The sequence below is a fragment of the Lactuca serriola genome, chromosome 4 (assembly GCF_051521515.1).
Source record: "Lactuca serriola cultivar US96UC23 chromosome 4, Lser_US96UC23_V15, whole genome shotgun sequence".
NCBI classification, from domain to species: domain Eukaryota; kingdom Viridiplantae; phylum Streptophyta; class Magnoliopsida; order Asterales; family Asteraceae; genus Lactuca; species Lactuca serriola.
Genome location: NC_136411.1, coordinates 203,394,689 through 203,415,232, shown reverse-complemented (window position 1 = coordinate 203,415,232; position 20,544 = coordinate 203,394,689).

Genomic DNA, 20,544 nt, shown 5'->3' with positions numbered 1-20,544 from the left:
CCCCTTGGACGAAGAGGTACATGAAACCAAAACTGAAACTGTAAGCACAAAGCTTAGTGAATTCCCCCCATCATACCACATACCATACAATCATATAGCATACATAATGTTGGGCAATTCTGGGGCGCCCGTCCTACCCATGTCAAGCCATTCTGGGGTGCTGACCTACCCATGTCAAGCCATTCTGGGGTGATGGCCTACCCACGTCAAGCCATTCTGGGGTGCTGACCTACCTACGTCAAGACATTCTGGGGTGCTAACCTACCCTCCGGTATATCTCAACCGAACACGGGGACTATTTCACCCCTATTATTAACACATAACATCATATCATGATCATGCTGTCAGACATATCTGGGGTGTCTAACCTACCCATTGGTCCTAGCGACCGAATCGGGGACTAGTCCCCTTCTACTGATACTATCTCATATAACATGGCAATTAGCAAACTAGCATACTCACATATCTGGTAGTCTAGCATACACACATATCCAACAATTAGACCATACAATTATCACAAAGACAATCATCACAAAGACAATCATCTCAAATATAACTCTTACTAGTGGGCCGACCTTGGTGCCTTAGACCCACTTCTACTGGAAGGTAACTCACCTCGATATCGTGTAAAGTCTAAACTGTCCTTAGCGTGAAGGTCGGATCTCCTCGACTCCTCAATCCCTACACACAACCCTCAAATCATCAAACAGAACATACAACCCTAACCAGGGTCAATACCAAAACCAGGCAAAGTCAACGTTGGTCAAAGTCAATGCCTAGTTGACCTGACTCGCCAAGTTGGTCTACCAACTCGTCGAGTCCATACTCCATTAACCCGCTCTAACCCCGACTCCACTCGTCGAGTCTAGCGAGAACTCGTCGAGTTTTCCTTCATTCAAACCATCGGGACCATCTTCATCCGACTCGTCGAGTTCTTCCTTCAACTCGGCGAGTTCATCTCCCTCATAAGAACGTGTCCAGTCTACGACTCGCTGAGTTGTATAAACAACTTGTCGAGTACATCTTCAAAGATTGGGAGATTGTCTTGGACTCGCCGAATCTGCTCATACACTAGTCGAGTCCCATGATTCCCAGGTCCCTTTTCGCATCTAAACATCTACGGGACTTCCTCCCAAACAACAGGTCCACCCACAAAAAGGATTTGGTGGTCATTACACCGCGACTCGTCGAGTCCCAAGAACACCTCGTCGAGTCCATCATTGACCAACACTATACAGTCGATTTAAATGGGTCTTAATACCACAAAATCATAGATCTGGCCTCCTAATGTCCATTTCATACGTAAAGTTCCAAACTTGGTACACATGCAAGGGGTATTTGGCCCAAAAAACCATAAAAGATGGCCTCCAAGGTGCATGGGGTGTTCATGGCAGCAAAATGGGAACCTTTGTGCCATAAAACCCCCTAATAGACATGGATCTAAAGCATACACTGACTTCCAACACTAAAACTCGAATACCACATCTCTAGGGCTTAGAAAGATGTAGGAAAAGGCCCAAAATCTAGATCTATAGACAAAGGTTCAGCTTCATACCTCCAATAAGCTGAAAATGAACTCCAAACTCTGGATCTTTTTGTTTCCCCTTGGCCTCACAAGTCTCCTTCTCCTTTCCAAGCTTCAGACACAAGAGGTAGCACCACAAGGCTCAAAAACACAATAAGAACGACTAGGGTTTTGATATGATGTCTTCGGGGAGCATAAGGGACGATGGAGGCTAAGATAATCTGTATAAATAGGGTGTAAACCCTCAGATTTAGGGTTTCACTCAACCAACACCTACTCGCCGAGTTAGCCCCCAACTCGTCGAGTATGTCACTTAAACTGTCTGTGGGTTACGACTCTGCTCAATGAGTTGGGCCTCCAACTCGTCAAGTCCCAGAGAAAAACACAGAATACTTGAATAATAGGCATACCAGGAATCAGGTGTTACAGCCAGTGTCGGTAGTCTCTGACAGAGATGTCTGGTTTACATCTAGGTTTTGGAAGAAGTTCCATGAGGAACTGGGTACTCAACTGCATTTTAGTACGGCATACCACCCCCAGACCGATAGTCAGAGCGAGAGGATGATCCAGACACTGGAAGACATGTTGCGTGCATGCGTACTGGATTTTGGGGGGAAGTTGGGATATGTTCCTTCTACTAGCAGAGTTTTCGTACAACAGCAATTATTATATCAGTATCGATCGAGCTCCATTTGAGATGTTATATGGTTGGAGGTGTAGGACCCCAGTGTGTTGGGATGAGGTTGGGCACCGGGAGCACTGAGGTGATGCTCAAGACGGCCGAACTGATTCAACAAGTACGCGATCGGCTGCGGGTCGCGCAGAGCCATCAGAAAAGTTATGTTGATCGACGGCGATCGAATCTCGAATTCCAGGTGGGGGATTTTGTGTTGCTAAACGTGTCGCCCTAGAATGGAATTATCAGGTTTCAAAAAAGGGTCAAGTTGGGGCCTCAAGTCATAGGCCCGTTCAGGGTCACGGCTCGGGTGGGCAGGGTGGCATACCGCCTGGATCTGCTATGAAATCCCGAAATTTCTATCTTGTACAACCGTTTAACTCAATCAAAGTCAGACTTGTTTCTGCTAACTTTTAGCGCTGTTTAGAGTCTGTTTGAGCATTCTAGGCCTAGTACATCCAAGGAATGAGTGTTAGGAAGTGTCTACTGAAGTTCAAAGCCAACCGACATGCCATAAATTTCACCATGTGGAGTTTACAGACACACCATATGAGTTTACGGCCGTAAACTCAAGGTGGCCGTAAAATCATGTCCTTAAGCATGATTTTCCATCTCATTTCTTCATTATTCACCATTTCACCTCAAGAACTCAACTTCTCTCTCAAGCATCATCAAGAACTTTCATCTTGATCTTCAATCTAGTAAGTAATCTTTCCATTTTCAAGTTGATATCCTTCTATATCTAGTGAAGATACATGATTTCATCCATGAATATCTTCTTTTGGTTAGATGTTTAAGTGTTCTTCATTTCACCAAGAACACATACTAGTTCTTGGACCGAGAACCCCTCTCAAGCTTCAAAAACATGAGTATATCTTCTATCTCATAGTTAGGCTTGTTAAGCTCTTGATTTACACCTTAAAAACAAGCTTTTCCCAAGAACATGAGGTGTTTACAGCCAAGAGCATCTCCCTTGGACGTAAACCCTAGTTTGAGGTGCTTATGAGCCCTAAACTCTTCCTAAGGCTTGGACATGAACCTAGAACCCCTCCTCAATGTTTGAAAGCCCTTTAAAACACCCAGATGCTCAAAAGAGCATGAGTTTCCGTCCCTATGTGTTTACGACCGTAAACCCATGCTCTTTTGTGCATATGGGTGTTTTTAAAGGGCTTTCAAGCATTGAGGAGGGGTTCTAGGTTCATGTCCAAGCCTTAGGAAGAGTTTAAAGCTCATAAGCACCTCAAACTAGGGTTTACGACCAAGGGAGATGCTCTTGGCTGTAAACACCTCATGTTCTTGGGAAAAGCTTATTTTCAAGGTGTAAATCAAGAGCTTAACAAGCCTAACTATGATATAGAATATATACTCACGTTTTTGAAGCTTGAGAGGGGTTCCCGGTCCAAGAACTAGTAGGTGTTCTTGGTGAAATGAAGAACACTTGAAGATCTAACCAAAAGAAGAGATTTCATGGACGAAATCATGTATCTTCACTAGATACAAAAGGATATCAACTTGAAAAATGGAAAGATTACTTACTAGATTGAAGATCAAGATGAAAGTTCTTGATGATGCTTGAGAGAGAAGTTGAGTTCTTGAGGTGAAATTGTGAATGATGAAGAAATGAGATGTAAAATCATGCTTAAGGACATGAGTTTACGGCCACCTTGATTTTACGGCCGTAAACTCATATGGTGTGGTCATAAACTCCACATGATGAAGTTTATGGCATGTCTGTTGGCTTTGAACTTCAGTAGACACTTCCTAACACTCATTCCTTGGATGTATTAGGCCTAGAATCCTCAAACAGACTCTAAGCAATGCTAAAAGTTAGCAGAAACAAGTCTGACTTTGATTGAGTTAAATGTGATGGTTTTTGAGAAAAACATCATTCCTATGGTGTACATGCAAACGCTAATAGCGTTTGGATCTAGTTTGTCTAATGAACATGCAAATGAATATCCAAAGCCATAAACCCTAGATCTATCATATAAGAACTGAAATAAGGGTTTAGATCTGACCTTTGATTGTTATATAGCAATAACAATCAATCCTTAGCTTCAGAAAGCTTAGTGCCTCAAGTGTTGCACCTCTAATGGAGTCACAAACACCACTAAGCAACTAGGTGAAGAAGGAGAAGAGAGGCGAGGCACCAAAAACGGCTGGAAACCCTAATCCAAGTGTTGGCCACGTTTTTGGTGCATAGAGGGCCTTTATATACATGTAGGCTATTAGGGTTTACAACTAGGAAACCCTAATCTGGCTGCTTAAGCCCTAAGTAGCCCATGGACTCCTTTAACATATCCCTTGGATGAATTCTTAATGGGATTCCCATAGAATTCGTCCAATCTATATTATTTAGGTAATCCATAGCCCAATTGCAATTATCTTATAACTACAAATCCAGTCCCCTAAGTTTAATCAATCTCTTTTAGCCACGAAATTAATTCTTTACTAATATTAATTAAACAATATGATTTCTCCTGTAATATATTATTCTCAAAATATATTAATAAATCATAATTAAACCTTTCTCTCCTTAATTCATCCTACATATTGCTATGGTGAAGGCAACCTAAAAGGACCATGCTCATAATCGGGTCAAGTACATACCAAAATAGTTATGGACTTAGACACTAATCCAACAAAACGGTTGTACAAGATAGAAATTTCGAGTCGTCACATCATCCCCCCATTAGAGAGAATTTCGTCCCGAAATTAGAGTTTAAGCAATTAAGTAGTTACAAACAACTAAGCGAAAAGTTGAGGATATTTCAGTTTCATTTGATCCTCGCGCTCCCAAGTGAATTCAGGTCCTCGCTTGGCATTCCAGCGAACCTTCACTATCGGGATACGACTTTGCTTCTTTTGCTTGACCTCTCGGTCCATGATCTCTACAGGTTCTTTCATGAAGTTAAGGCTTCTGTTGATCTCGATCTCGTCGAGTGGGATTACAAGAGTCTCGTCGGACAGACACTTTTTCAAGTTCGAGACGTGGAAAGTAGAATGTATGTAACACCTTTAATTCAACAACACCAAGAAAGGAAAGGAAACCCTAAGTCAAAGGGGTCAACTCATCGAGTCCATGGAGGAACTCGACGAGTCGGAGCAGGCTACGTGTCACATTTTAAGTGACCGACTTGGCAAGTCGGGGGAATGACTCGGCGAGTCAGGTTTGGGTTGGGAAACCCTAATTTCAGGACCCAACACCCTATTTAAAGAACATTTTAAGCCTCCAACCGAGCCTCCATCACTCTCCTTACCTACCCTCAAAACCCTAAGCCTACATTGAAGTGCTCTTAAGTTTTACTTGCCATTTTTGGGTGATTTGAAGCTAGAAGGAATAAAGTAACCTTTGGTGATTCAAGAAGAGGCAGTAGATCCGGAGTTGGTGTGAGATTTAAGATCATTTGAAGGTATGAAGCTTATACTTTGGCTATTGTTCATCTAGATCCCCTTCTTAGCTTTGATTTTTTCCCTTTTGTGCCATTTCCATGGCTAATCCGAGTTATAAGCCCTTGAGGATGTATTAGACTTCAGACCTGATCACTTCTGAGCCTTAGGGGCTCTGAGTGAGAAGCTTTATTCAGCTATGGCATCATTTTATGATTCGGACCTCCATTCTAGTTGGGATTTGGTGTTCTAGCCTCATAACCCTTTGCATGCACGTAAAGTTTGCAACTTTACGTGTAATGCTAGCCCTAGGAGTCCAGATCTACAATTGGGAAGCAATGGACTGGGATGTAATCGAAAATTTGAAGATGTTGAGGGTGGACTCGGCGATTCTGTTATTGGACTTGGCGAGTCGGGTCGAAACCCTAATCGCTTTTGGTTCCGAGTTAGATCAGTGAATTGAGTGGTGACTCAGTGAGTTGGACAGGACAAAACTCGAAGATTGGAAGACTCGACGAGTCATGAGGTGACTCGGCGAGTCGAGTCGCGACTAGAAGGATTTTCTGAATTTATGAACTCGACGAGTCAGTAGGCTGACTCGGCGAGTAGGGTCAACATGGAAGGTTGACTTTGACCAATTGACTTAGTTTGACTTCTGGAGGTCAGTTTGAGCCTAAGTGTTATATTGATATAAGTAGCTCGGGGAGCTAGAGGCAGCGGTTCGGGGAGATTGTCAGTCAGCATCCAGAAGTGTAGTAGCAAGAGTTTCAGCAGTGCAAGGTGAGTCTCCTCACTGTGTGTATGGGTCTAAGGCCACAGTGCCGGCCTATTTAGTTTGTGTAGAATAGGAAGACCCGGGGGTTAGCCCTAGGCACTGTATGCTAGTATGTTATTCCGGACCAAGGTCCGATGCTGGGCGGGAGCCCAAGGGAATGTTCCCATGTTAGATTATACTTGTTGTTTGTGTGATACGTGAATGTGCCTGGTAGGAAGGTGAGTGTGGGCGAGGTCCCGTATCTCACCACTAGCAGAGTACGGACGGAGTTATGTATCTCATTAGTAGCAGATCAGGGGCGAGGCCCGAGATAGGAGTGGAGTGAGTGTGGGTAGGGGCCCGTATCTCACTTACAACAGGAGCTTGGACGGGGTTCCATGACTCATTAGTAGCAAGTCAGGGGCGAGGCCCAAGACAGGCGAGGCCTTAGTACAGGAATGCAGTAGGGTATGCTCAGTTTATGTGTTATATGCCATTGTTATATGTAGTATGTGTTTAGCGGGAGGGGGACAGAGAAAGGCGGGGCCTAAGAGAAACAGATTTGTATACGAGCGTGGCTCGAAGACAGGCGGGGCCGATGTAGCGGGCGAGGCCCGAAGTAGTGGGTGTGAGCCAATATATGCAAAATGTGATTATGCAGGGTATGTGGTAGGTTGGGGAACTCACTAATCTTCGTGCTTACGGTTTTCAGTTTGGTTTCAGGTACTTCCGGTAGCGGAGGGAAAAGCTCGGGATGATCGCATGGCACACACCATTGTTAACTTGGCTTGGGATGTTATACTCTGATAATAGTGTTCTGTAACAATGAGACTTATGTTTTGACATAATAATTTGATGACGTGTGGTTTTATTACTTAAATTAAATGAAATTTTTAGTCTTGATTTTTGGGATGTTACAGTGGACGTTACTAAGTTCGCGAGGTAGGTTGAGTTTGTAAGCTACAGGGCCGATTCTAGCGATGGTTTCGAAAGGCCCTATGTATCTTGGATTTAGCTGTAACGCCCCAATTCTCACGTATTGATTTAAATGAAAGTTTATTTAGTTTTAAGATCTACTCGACGAGTTGGTTTCCCTACTCGTTGAGTAGCAGCAGGGTGGGATCGCGTGTTTAGTGGCCTACTTGCCGAGTCCATGAAGAACTCGACGAGTAGGAGCTGGCAGAAGAAACCCTAGATCCCAGGGTTTTGCACCCTATTTAAGGAAGCATAAGCCTCCTTTGGCCTCTTTATAGTCCTTTGAGAGCTCAGAAAACCCTAATTCGTGTGGTGCTTCATCCTTGTGTGTCTTAAGCTTTAAAAAGAAGGTTTTTAGAAAGGAAGAACTTAGAGGGAAAGAGTCTGTGAGCAAGGAAGGTGTGGGAATCAGAGATCTACCTCAGTTAGCATCATTTGGAGGTATCAAGTCATCACCTTTACTTCATTTTCCTTCTAGACCTCATTTGGTTGAGATTTAGGGTTTTTATGGTTTGATTGAGATGATAGTGTGGGATATGAGCTAGATCTGAAGTTGTAACTTCAGATCTGGACCCTTCTTGGGTTCTAGAGCCATAAAGCTCTGAGCTTGGTCATGTATGAAGCCTCCTTGAATATGAAACCCCCATCGTGAGCTTGGATTTGACATTGAGAGCCTTTTTAGCCATGCATGCACGTAAAGTTTGCAACTTTACGTGCATGCCTTAGAAGCTTGGATATGTAATTTGGAGTCACTTCATGGCTTAAAAGAGTTTGTATAACTTAAGGACGGAAGGAACTCGGCAAGTCGCAAGGTCGACTCAACGAGTCATATAAAGATAGGCCTGGACCCAACGAGTTGGATGAACAACTCGGCGAGTCCGATGAAGATTGCCATAGTACTCGATGAGTTGTATGAACAAATCGACGAGTCGGTTGAGGTTTCCCCAATTTATGTATGCATGTGTAACTGTCGAGTTGCAAGAAGGAAGCTCGATGAGTGGCCTTAGAGTTCGATCGTAAACCAAAGGAACTCGACGAGTCACTCCGTGACTCGGTGAGTGGGCAGGTACTTCAAGGAACTCAACGAGTAGCCGAGGGTACTCGGCGAGTTAGGGTCAACATGGACTGTTGACCTTGACTGATGAGTTTGATTTTGACCAGGGTTTGATTAGTTGGATTTTGGGATACCTTGAAAGGTTGGGAACTTATGGGTATAATTATATTTTGGTAATAGGTGGTGGAGTTTTTGACAGTGATCCGAGAGTTGGAGTTCATCTATCGAGTCGACATGTGTAAGGTGAGTTATCCTCACTATATCAATAGGGTCTATGACACCAAGGCCGACCCTTAAGTTGTTATTGTTATGGTGTGCTACATGTGGTTATGATCTGTTAGATCGGAATCAGGATAGACAATATATTATGCTCTTATGATATGTAGGGATTGGTATGTTAGTGACCTCCTAGGTCGGTACTCTAGTTACGAGAGATTTCTATGATTGATGATCAGTGAGATAGATGTGTTTGATGTTTGTATATGCCAGTATATGATAGTTATGCACACATGGTTATTTTCTTGTTGGTTGGGTTGAGGCGTTCCTACTTTTGTGTTGAAGGCCAACATACCCTATGAGCTGTCAGGGGAGACTGTAGGCCCACGTGGAGGCCCCGTCATGTCGAAGGCTCGGGATAGGATCAGATAGACTGAAGGCCCTGCAGGGCGGTCCAGTCAGGCCGATGGCCCAATATGCATGTTATTGATTGTCTGTTACTGATATGGTATTATCAGCATGGTATTGGTATTTTGGGGGTAGCTCACTAAGCCCTCGGGCTTACAGTTTTCAGTTTATTGTTTCAGGTACTTCAGGAGATCATGGCAAGGCGAAGGCGTGACCGTACCACTCCTTATCCTTTTGATCTAGTTATTGGGACAATCTGATGAACAATGATTTGAAAACATTTTGTAAACAAATACTATTTGGTTTTATTTATGATTGAAAAAGTTTAAATTTGGCGTAAAATTTTTGGATGTGACAAGTTGGTATCAGAGCCTTGGTTTGAGTGAATTGGAGGAACGCTCATGTGCATACAGTCTCAAATTAAGGGAATTTTCGGAATAAATACTAAAATGGTGTCACACCCCCAAACCAAGGATGGCGGAAACGTCCGGGGGTGGAGGACTTCATGTATAGTATCATAACAGTAATGGCAATAGTGATGAAAGTAAACACCACCAACATATATATATATATATATATATATATATATATATATATAATTGAAAGAGTTACATCATTGTATGAATTACATGTTTCAAAATCAATTACAATATGTTGACAAAAATATGAAACGTTTGACGCCTTAACGTCCCATCCTCAAAATCCACTTGATTTCCTGTTTAGTGATTTCCTGAGAATACAAGTTGTTTGAAAAAAATGTCAACACAATGGTTGGTGAGTTCATAAGTTTTTGTAAACAATTATGAAAAAGCTTGTCTCGTAATTGTATAGTTGTTCCAGAAAAATCCAATATTTTTCTTAAAATGAATACTGTAATTTTGTATCCAAAGAGTGAAACGTATGAGTAATCTTCCTTATTTACAGAAAATAATGTGAGTTTATTCCAACATAAACGCGTATGATATCAATGAAATTCTAGTAAATTCTTATGTTTGTTAATACTTTCTGTGAGTTATTATAACCATACTATGACCTAGGTGGCCTGAAAACGACGTTCTTCGGGCGTCGTAAAACTGAAATGACACTTGTCACCACAGACCTGCCGGTCTAGCTGTTGCAAGCAGCTGTGGTGTGGGTTTGTCATGCCCAATATAGATCTATATACAACTATCACGCTCTCCCTCCAGGAGACTCTGGTTACAATACATGACTTATGATTAATGCAAAGCGAATGTCTCACAAAGTTATTAACGAATTCACACTTAATGAAATGAAAAATTCCCTTTTTGTATAAATGCACCTTTCTGAAATGTATGTATTTTGAAATGTGTTATAAACTATACCTATTATAGTTTATCAAAACAAGGATAGTAATAGCAAAGTACATAAACTATACTTAACGTAGTTTAATAAAATGTTTGTGTGTAATGGTTGTATTTCAATGATAACACCTTGTTTATTCTATGCTTTATCTAGTAAAAATCCATTTGTTAACTGATGTATATCTAGATACTAACACAAGAATGTCATATATTGCCATAACACAAAAACACATAATGTTATATACCTTGCTCAACATGTTACAAGGTGAAATGAGATTACTAGTGCTTTTCAGTTAATAACATTTTCTGTAACTGTTATTAGAAAATTTGTAGAAAAATCATAAAATGTCCAAATCAAGTTCTGTAACTTCTGAGAGTTTGGAAAATGAGTCTAGTTTGTTCATAAAGTTTTCCATAATTTTTAGTGACCTCTAACTTGTGTGAACAAGTCCATAATCACAGACTAGTCCGGATTGATGTTTGAAATGATAGGCAGTTTTGTAAAAATCACCATAAATTGTAGAAAAATCGTATGGAGATGTGCAAGTAGTAATTTTAAAGCTAAAAACTTGAACTACATGCACCTAAAACAGTTTTGAAAACAAAAATGTTTAAGTCCGTGAATGGGGTCCAACTTTTCTGATGAAAGCTGTTAGATAAGTTTAGTTATGTTCAATGTGTTTTAACTTGTATTCTCCCCCTTAAAACTTAAGAAAACATGGTAATGGAGGGGTATGAACTCACCTTGAGTGATTTCAGAAGAGGCTTGGTGAATAATGGAAGTAAAAAACTCAAGAACACTTGAAGATGCTTTGAAGATTTTCGAGAATCTAACATCAAAGTGATGGAGTTTGTGTAAGCAATCAATGGTTTGAGTAGAATGAAGAGCAATAATCACAAGGAGGGTGAATTATACTTACCAAGAATGTGAGAAAGCTTGATACTCATCCTTGAATCTCGAATTTTGATGGAGAAAGTTTGAGAGAAAAGTGGAGATGGATCCTTAGTGAAATGAGAGCAAATGAGGGATGTGAGGAGAGAGGATGGTTTGTTCCAGCTCTAAAAACGTGGAAAAGGGTGATAATTGAGTGGAAAGGACATAGAAGTGACCCAGGTAAGGTGGGGAGGTGTGGCTGGTCATAGAGTGGGTGTGGGGGTGCTTGCTTGTGTCATAAGGTAAAGCAAAGTCAACACTCTACCTTAATTATTCACCAATTAGATTTTATTATTTAAATAAGGATTTTCATGAAAATATGATTAAATTATGAATATTTGCGGTTTATTTTGTTAAAATACGAGTTTGGGTGAAAATTCCGCATTAAAATCTCGAAAAACGGGCTTAAAATGATAAAAATATCAAAGAAGGGTGAAAAGTGTCGAAATTCCGAATTCTGGCCGAGGTCTCGGCCTCTGATGCTTGGAGCCGAGAGTAGAACCGAAGACCGAGAGAAGAGAGCAGAGACCGAGAGGAGAGAGCAGAGACCGAGAGGAGAGGCTCGGCTGCTTGGGGCGTCTCTCTGGCCGAAGGTGGTGCTCGGTGCTTGGGGGACCGAGAGCCTCGCAGGTTCTGCTCATCAGGAGGGACCGAGAGCCTGGTCCTTGGACCGAAGGTCATGCCTCTCGGGCCGAAAGTAGAGGGGAAGCCTCTCGGGTAGAAAGTAAGAAGGGAAGCCTTTCGGCTCCTAAGAGGTTTCGGTTCCTAAAGTCCGTTTTTCGTGTAGACTTCCGTTTTTGGGCTGATTTCGCCAAAATCGAGGGTCGGGATGCCCCAAGTGATTATAGAAAGTTGAGAGAGATTTTGAGAGAGATTTGGGAGAGATTTCACATACTTGGAGAGATTTGACATTCTTGGAGAGATTTCACATACAAAGAGATATTTGGGAGAGATTTCACATACTTAGAGAGATTTCACATACAAAGAGATATTTGGGAGAGATCTCACATACATGGAGAGATTTGGGAGAGATTTGACATTCTTGGAGAGATTTCACATACTAAGAGATATTTGGGAGAGATTTCACATACTTGGAGAGATTTCACATACAAAGAGATATTTGGGAGAGATTTCACATACTTGGAGAGATTTCACATACAAAGGGATATTTGGGAGAGATTTGACATACTTGGAGAGATTTGGGAGAGATTTGACATACTTGAAGAGATTTGGGAGAGATTTCATGTGTGACTATTATGAATGTTTGGCTCCGCAACGCAAGGTTCGTGGACCCCGTTAAGTCATGTTTAAGGATCCTACACACTCCCGATGAGTATGCAACATGGTTTTATCAGTTTAGTTCATTGTTTAGCACTAAAGCTTAGGAAATTTAAACACACGAACTTTTCCCAAGTGATGTTTTCCCATTAATATAGTGAGTTATACAGTAATTACATAACACAAACCCTAATATACAAGGTTAAATCGAGTTGACCGGTTTGACTTGTTGACTTTGAATTGACCCTGGATTGACGATTGTCACAAATGGTTTTCAAAATGGAGGATGAAGGATGCAGAGGGTATGTAACGCCCGTAGATCCGGACTAGTCAATTTAGAGATAATAGGGGTCGAAAACGACTTTTCGACAAAAGATTATTTAGAATAAATAATCTTAATCAAGTTGTATAATATATCTCAAGGGTTCCATACATATAAAGAGCGCCGAAATCCGAGTTACAACGAAGAAGTTATGATCCATCGAAGTTTCACGACGGAACCGGCACGACACCGAGAAGACGTAAATAGTGAGTTTATAATAGAGAGACTTTTAGCCTTAGTAATCTAAATGAAAGTCGTATAATATGTTAACCTAAGAGCATCCATAAAAAGAACACCCAAATCAGACTTCGTATGAAGAAGTTATGATTTTTCGAAGTTTCAGCTTAGTAGTGTACGACCCGAAACTCGAATTTTAGTTCGAGCGGTTTTTTTCCTACGCGGTCTAAATGAGAGTTAAATATCTCATTAATAGGAACTCAACGATAAAAAGACAGACAAAAACGGAGTCTGTGTGAAGGAGTTACGAATTCTTCACGGTCATTTAACAGTCTAATCTCATCTTACTGTTAAATTTAAAGTCGGTCGATAATTAGCCGACAGAGTCTAAACGAAAGTTGTAGATCTTTTTTTACCTACGTTTGGATATAAAGAATGTTGAAAACGGGGTTTGTATGCGAAAGTTATGAATTTTTGAAAATCGGCTGATTTCCACCCTTTGTGGGATGCCACGTGTCAGCCTGTCAGCACCAGGCTGTGCCTGGCTGTAGCCAACCTGGCTCACGACGTGAGCACCATAAAACTCACGACGTGAGTGACCCTCCAGCCCCCTATAAATAAGAGGTGAACCCTCTTCATTCCTCACACCTCCCATAACTTCCCTCTCTCTCTAGAACTTCTCTCTAGCCCTGAAACCCCCCGAAAAGCCTAGGGAACCTCCCTAGCACGAGGCGGAAGCCCCGTAGTGCCCGACGGCTCCGAGAAGAAGAGCCTTTCAGCTCGGGAATGCTGCTCCAACGGTGCCCAGTTTTGAGAAAAACCCGCTGTAAGTGAGATATGCCTAACCTATCTTTAGTATAACTTATGATTCAATATAGTAATGTTATTAGGACCTTACAATAAATATTTGGGCTATTATTATGAGTTATATAAGTGTCGTTATAATATCTTTTTAACCACTCTCGGTACGGGAAATCTGGTTTAAAGGACCGCATAGGGTTGTTGGATTTCAGAAGTGTTATACGCCAAAATGGTCCTGCCCTCCGGTGTTTTATGTCTGGCCCCTATCTATACATAGTGGGTGAAGAGTATTGTTTAACGCTTATATAATAGTAATAATAGCCAGACTATTAATTAGTCTTGGTGAATATTAGACTAAACTCTAGTGGTAATGATACTAGGTTTTGTCTGAGGAAAATTGTGTTGAGAGCAACGAAGTGTTGTCTGAGTACCGAGTCACCACCGTATCAGGTGAGTGCATAGTTACTTTCATATTACACATAGATATGAAGTATTTTTAAACCACATGCTATGTGTGTATATTGTCTGAATACTTGTTGTCTGTGTTGGGTGAAAGATTTTCATACATGTTTTAAATTATTTAAACTGTATACGTATTTTATATCTATAAAATGTGTTGGGTAAAACATGGGTAGATGAAATAGTTTCTGTGTGACAAAAATAAAATTATGAAGAGGTGATATAGACCATGAGGTAAGGGTGAGAGGTGAACCATGAGAGAAGCCTTTTACCCAAGTGATGGCCCCGTCATCCAGCAGAGTATGGATGACAACCACAGACTATTCTAGACAGTCCAGTAGACACTAGCAGGCTCGTAACCTGTAGGTGTTTTGAACTGTGTATTCACTAGGTGTACTCTAAAAACCCATCGATATGTATTACGAGTGGATTCTCGAAAACGATACTGTCGATAAACGAGATAAAACCCATTGACCTGTATAGTGAGAGGAGTCTCGGAAACGATACTGCCAATAAACGAGATAAACCTTGGTAACTACGGATTTAGTGCCTGTTGAGTAAACCTTGGCAACGATGGATTTCGTACTTGTTCCTTAGGATAACCCTTAGGAATAAATAAACGAGGAATAACTGAATTCTTAGGGTAGAATAAAGAAGATAATAGGGATGGGTAATTGGGTTGATTGTCTAAATGTTTAAACATAATAATTATATTATTATGGGTTGAAAACCCTATGTACTCACCAGGTTTCCCAACCTGACCCACTCAGTTTATTTATATCACAGGTGTTGATATGGAGTCACATTACACTGAGAGATTAAAGAGATATAAATCACTAGTGATAATGAATGTAAGTTCTATGGTATGCTTATCAATTGTATCTATGATTAGGTACGTTTTTAGTAAACTCTTTGCCTGCTTTGGTTTTATTCGACTCGGGGGCGAGTCGGTCGTTTGTATCTCAGACTTTCAGTAGAGAATTAAGTGTGCCGGTAGATGAGCTTGAGTGTCTGCTGCGAGTTTCGATCGCCACCAAGCACGGTGCTTCTGCTTCTTTGGTCAATCGGGGATGTGAGTTGGAGATTTTCGGGGTATCCTTCCTGATAGATTTGATTCCTATTCCCATGGGGGAAGTATGTGTGATCGTAGGGATGGATTGGCTCAGTCGGTTTGGCGCCATGATCGACTGTGAGGGATAGCGAGTGGTAGTTGGTGAGGGCACTAGAGTGGGAGCAGGGTTTTATTCAGCCACCAGAGCTCAACAGTTCATTCAGCACAGGTGTACCGGTTATCTAGCGTATGTGATGGATACACGGATTGGGAATCATGCTTCAGTTTCAGAGGTTCCAGTGGTTAGAGAGTTTGTTGATGTGTTTCCAGAGGAGTTACCTGGAGTGCCACCGAGAGGCAGGTAGAGTTCATGATTGATCTAGTGTTGGGTGTGGCCCTTATCGCTAAGGCGTCGTACCGTCTGGCACCACCAGAGATGCAGGAGTTGGCATCTCAGTTGCAGGAGCTGTTGGGTAAGCAGTTTATCCACCCTCAATATTTGGAGGCATTATCTGTATGGGGTCCGTTGCACTATATACACGGATCACAAGAGTTTGAGACACGTCATGGATCAGCCGAACCTGAACATGAGGCAACGCAGGTGTTTGGATGTAGTCAAGGACTATGATTGTGAGATCCTTTACCATTTTTGGGTGACTTGAAGCTAGAAGGAAGAAAGGAACCTTTGGTGATTCAAGAAGAGGTAGTAGATTCGGAGTTGGTGTGAGATTTAAGATCATTTGAAGGTATGAAGCTTATACTTTGGCTATTGTTCATCTAGATCCCCTTCTTAGCTTAGATTTTGTCCCTTTTGTGCCATTTCCATGGATAATCCGAGTTATAAGCCCTTGAGGATGTATTAGACTTCAGACCTGATCACTTCTGAGCCTTAGGGGCTCTGAGTGAGAAGCTTTATTCAGCTATGGCTTTATTTCATGATTTGGACCTCCATTCTAGTTGGTGTTCTAGCCTCATAACCCTTTGTGTGACAACCCGAAATTTCCATTTTGTACGAACACTAACTATTCAATAGAAGCTAGTCCAGTTTCAATGAACTTCAGACTTTTCCGAATAAGTTTGTGTACATTAGAGTTTACATTTAAGGAGATATCAGGAGAGTGGATGCTCATGGGTTTGTGAAACTTGAGCATTTCAACACTTCATCATGTTAGAGTCCAATTCCAGAATAAAATATTTTCTGCCAAAATATTTCAGGACTATAAATAGATTTCTGAACTAAATTATTCATTATTCACATTTCCAACTAGAGAAAAGCCAATTTCTCTCTCACGGATCTTCGGGTTTTCATCCCAAATCGTGAGTCTACTTTCCTAGTTGTGTTTTAATGCATGTTATATGCTTAATAACATAGTTTACATGTCAAATTTGTAAGATCCGGGAGTTTATCGCCCAAGAACGTTCTTGGGGAGTAAACTCCAAAACGAAGCCTAAGAGCTACCTAATCCCATTTCCTTGTTAGGTAACTAGTTAAGGACATTATGTATGATCTTTTAAGGCTAGAACACAATCAAGAACACTTAACTTTTGGAGTTTACAGCCCAAGAGTTTCTTGGACCGTAAACACCATTTTTCAAGGGCTTAAAGTGCCCTAAACACCCCTTAAGGCTTTAGACAATAACCCTCTATTACTTGTAGCTTGAATGGGGAGTAAATCACATCAAAATCATCCCTAAAGGGGAGTTTACGGCCAAGAAATACTCTTGGGCCCTAAACTCCAAGTAAAGGCACCAAAGTGTGCCTAAAGTCCCCTTTAGCCTTAAACAAAAGTCTAGAATATATCCTTTGTGTGCAAGAGGCTTAAAAGAATTAAAACACCCACCCCATAGGAGTTTATGGCTGTAAACTCTAGGGGATATGGTCTTTAGGCCGTAAACTCCTCAAAGGAGCATTCTAAGGCCCTAAACTACCTAAAGGATTAAACCACCAATGCTAGGCTTATTCTAGAATTCATTTAACACTTTAAAACACCCAAAACCACCAAGTCAAGAGTTCATGGCCGTAAACTCAAGGGTTTACGACCGTAAACTCCAAAGGTGGGGTTTGTTGGGTGGTAAGCTCATATACAAGGTCATTTGGTACATTAAACCCCTTTAGCCTTGTCCCGTAGCAACTTAGATGCAACCATTAGGACCTATAACACTTATACAAAGTGTTTACATGTTCCTAAGTGTCCCAACTTATTTCATTAAGTTATTATTTGGCTAATTAGTTATATATATGCTTATTATATGATAACTAGGCTCGTGCGTGTGAACAAGTCTCCGTTTGCCACCTAGCACGGTATCCGACACTACAATCCAAACCACTCACCACATGTGAGTTCATACCCCTTTAAATTAACCTTTGAAATACTTTAAATGTTTTAAATACTTTATGGGGGGATACAAGTTCAATGCTTATAGTTATTGAAATCAATCACATGTGATTGCATTAATCACATGTGATTAATAACTAGAAAGGCAATGATTTTATCACTGTTCAAACTGTTTATCAAACTGCTTTACTTCGAAATGTTTTACAAACTCTTTTACTTATCAAACACTTTTATTTAAACTTTGTTATACTTCTTATAAATTGCATGCCCATATATGTATAGATATATAAGCAATGTTTAAAGGGCTTAGGAAGACCATCCGCCCTATTTCCTTTTTCTCGATTTGGATGTGGTCTGGTGGGATTTCGGGTGACCATCCGAAGGTCGTTTCAATATTAGTTATATATCAATTATACATATATAGACATAAAAGTACTTCCATATTCATGCGTACTATACACATTACTAGTAAGTTACCATCGGGGTAACACAGGATCATACTACTACAATTGTTAGATCAATGAGTCAGTTCAATCATGAGTCTATACATTACATTACTATGAGAACATATACAACTATACTAGAAAGAGAACATATACAACTATACTAGGATGAGAACATATACAACTATACTAGAAAGAAAACATATACAACTATACTAGGAGGAGAACATATACAACTATACTAGAACGAGAAACAGTACATATACAAGAATACGATAACAATTGTGATCCACTGGATCGGAGCATGCCTTAAATGTCATGGCCCGAGTTGTAGCCATAATTCTCTTGGAGGGAGAGCGTGAGTTTGCGTATAGATCTATACTGGATTGACTATCCTACACCTTGCTGCTAGCTACAGCCGGACCTGCAGGTCTGCGGGTGCCAAACGTCATTTCGTTATTACGACCATTCGTATGTCGTTGTTACCAGTCGATAGTATGGTGCAATTATCACATTATACCTTAATATAAATCCGGTTTAAGGTAGTTAGTACAACAGTAGTTCCTATAATACAAAACTACAGTACTACAATGATTTACCCATTACATATTTTTAGTGATAACCTCACTTAAACATTAATGTACAAACTATATTTGTTAAATGATAGTTACACTTGGGAAATTACACACTTTTACAACAAACGAGCATACAAAACAGTAAAGCCTTGGTAGAAGGCTACTTTAATAGAAAATATAGGATTTTCTGAGAGATTCAAACTTTTACAAACACTTACATACATTTTTCAAACTTATACTTCAGACACGTTCAAACGTTTTGATAACAAACGTCGACACTAAAATACTTATGAACTCACCAGCTTAATGCTGATAAACTCTATCAAAATAACTTGTATTCTCAGGTCATCAGTAGACAGGTACCGAGGCCAACTTTTGAGAAGATGGAGCGCATCCAAGACTCATCTCATTATTTTGATTTACATTATGTTTTTGGTGTCTATAAGTGTACAGAACACGTTTGTATTAAAATTATATATTTAATGCAATGGATGATGTTGTTTGCTTATTTACATTTACTGTGTTGTGATACTGTACATGACGTCCTCCGCCCAAGAACGTTTCCGCTGTTCTTGGTTTTGGGGTGTGACAGATTGGTATCAGAGCATTGTTTATAGTGAATCAAGTATATCAACCCATAAAAGATATACTAAACTATAAACCCATTAGGGATTAAAGCACTCTGACCAGGATTCTATACTTTAAATATTAATTTATTTAATTAAGTATACTAGTCTGCATTCATACTAAAATCAGTGTCACAACGACAATAAAAAAAGTATTACGATTGTTAAATATCACAAGTAAGCTCGGGGATATATGGTCAGTCCTGGGAATGGCATAGCCTGATCAACTATGCTGGTCCGAGGAGTGATTAGCATATGCCCTAGAATGGTTGTGATGTGTTAACAAGTCTAAAAACTTACCAACAATACCACAAGAAGATCAGTAGAACTTAAACTTAAAATACTATAGGTGTATTTTGTACTACGAGTTACATGTATACTATATTCTTATACCTCTCTTCTCGTGTAGATATAAATGGCTGGATTCCATCATGGCGACCCGTACTTTCCAAATGAAGGCAATGCCGAGTGGATCGAAGAAGAGCCCGAAGATGAGCATCCAATCCCGTTGGATGATCACCTCGCAGAAGGCTTTTCTGATGGATCCGACTCCAAGCCTGAAGTCAACAACCTACCGCTAGTAGGTCAAGCCCCGAACAACAACCCCCGACCAGTTTTTCCAGGTCCTACTCCCTTTTGGGAAACCAACTTGAATCGCTGGAGTGATGAACAGGGTCAACCCTTACCATACTTTGGGGACCGAAGCTTTTATAACGTCAGTGAAGGTGGTTCTGCTGACTGAGCTCTGCCCGTCATTATCCGCAGAATAGCTTGTAATGTTGAACAAGGTTGAGCAGCCATCGACCGGGTCATGGAGATTGATGCCAACTCAGGTGTCAACACAGTCCGAATCCGCCGTCTTGAAGAAGACATGGAACGGACCCGGAGGACCAGTGAAACCCTACAGCAACAGCTGGCTGCCTCACGAGCTGAAGTCTTGGAACTTCGAGCCCGTCAGAGGGCTCAGGAGCGACACCTTCAAGAGGTGTTTCGTCAAGTGTCAAACCTCAGAACTCGCCCGAGGAATTCCCATCGCCGTTAGATGATGTCTAGTACATCTCTGTCTTTTGGTTAAGGAATAGCCTTTAACATCTGTGCTCTTTGTAGCACTTGTCTGTAAAATATTCCTAACTTTCAGTGCGCTAATTAGGGATCTAAGAACTGTCAACTTATCTGTATGGTATGATGTAAGACCTACTGTTAGGTCGATTTTCCTTGAACTT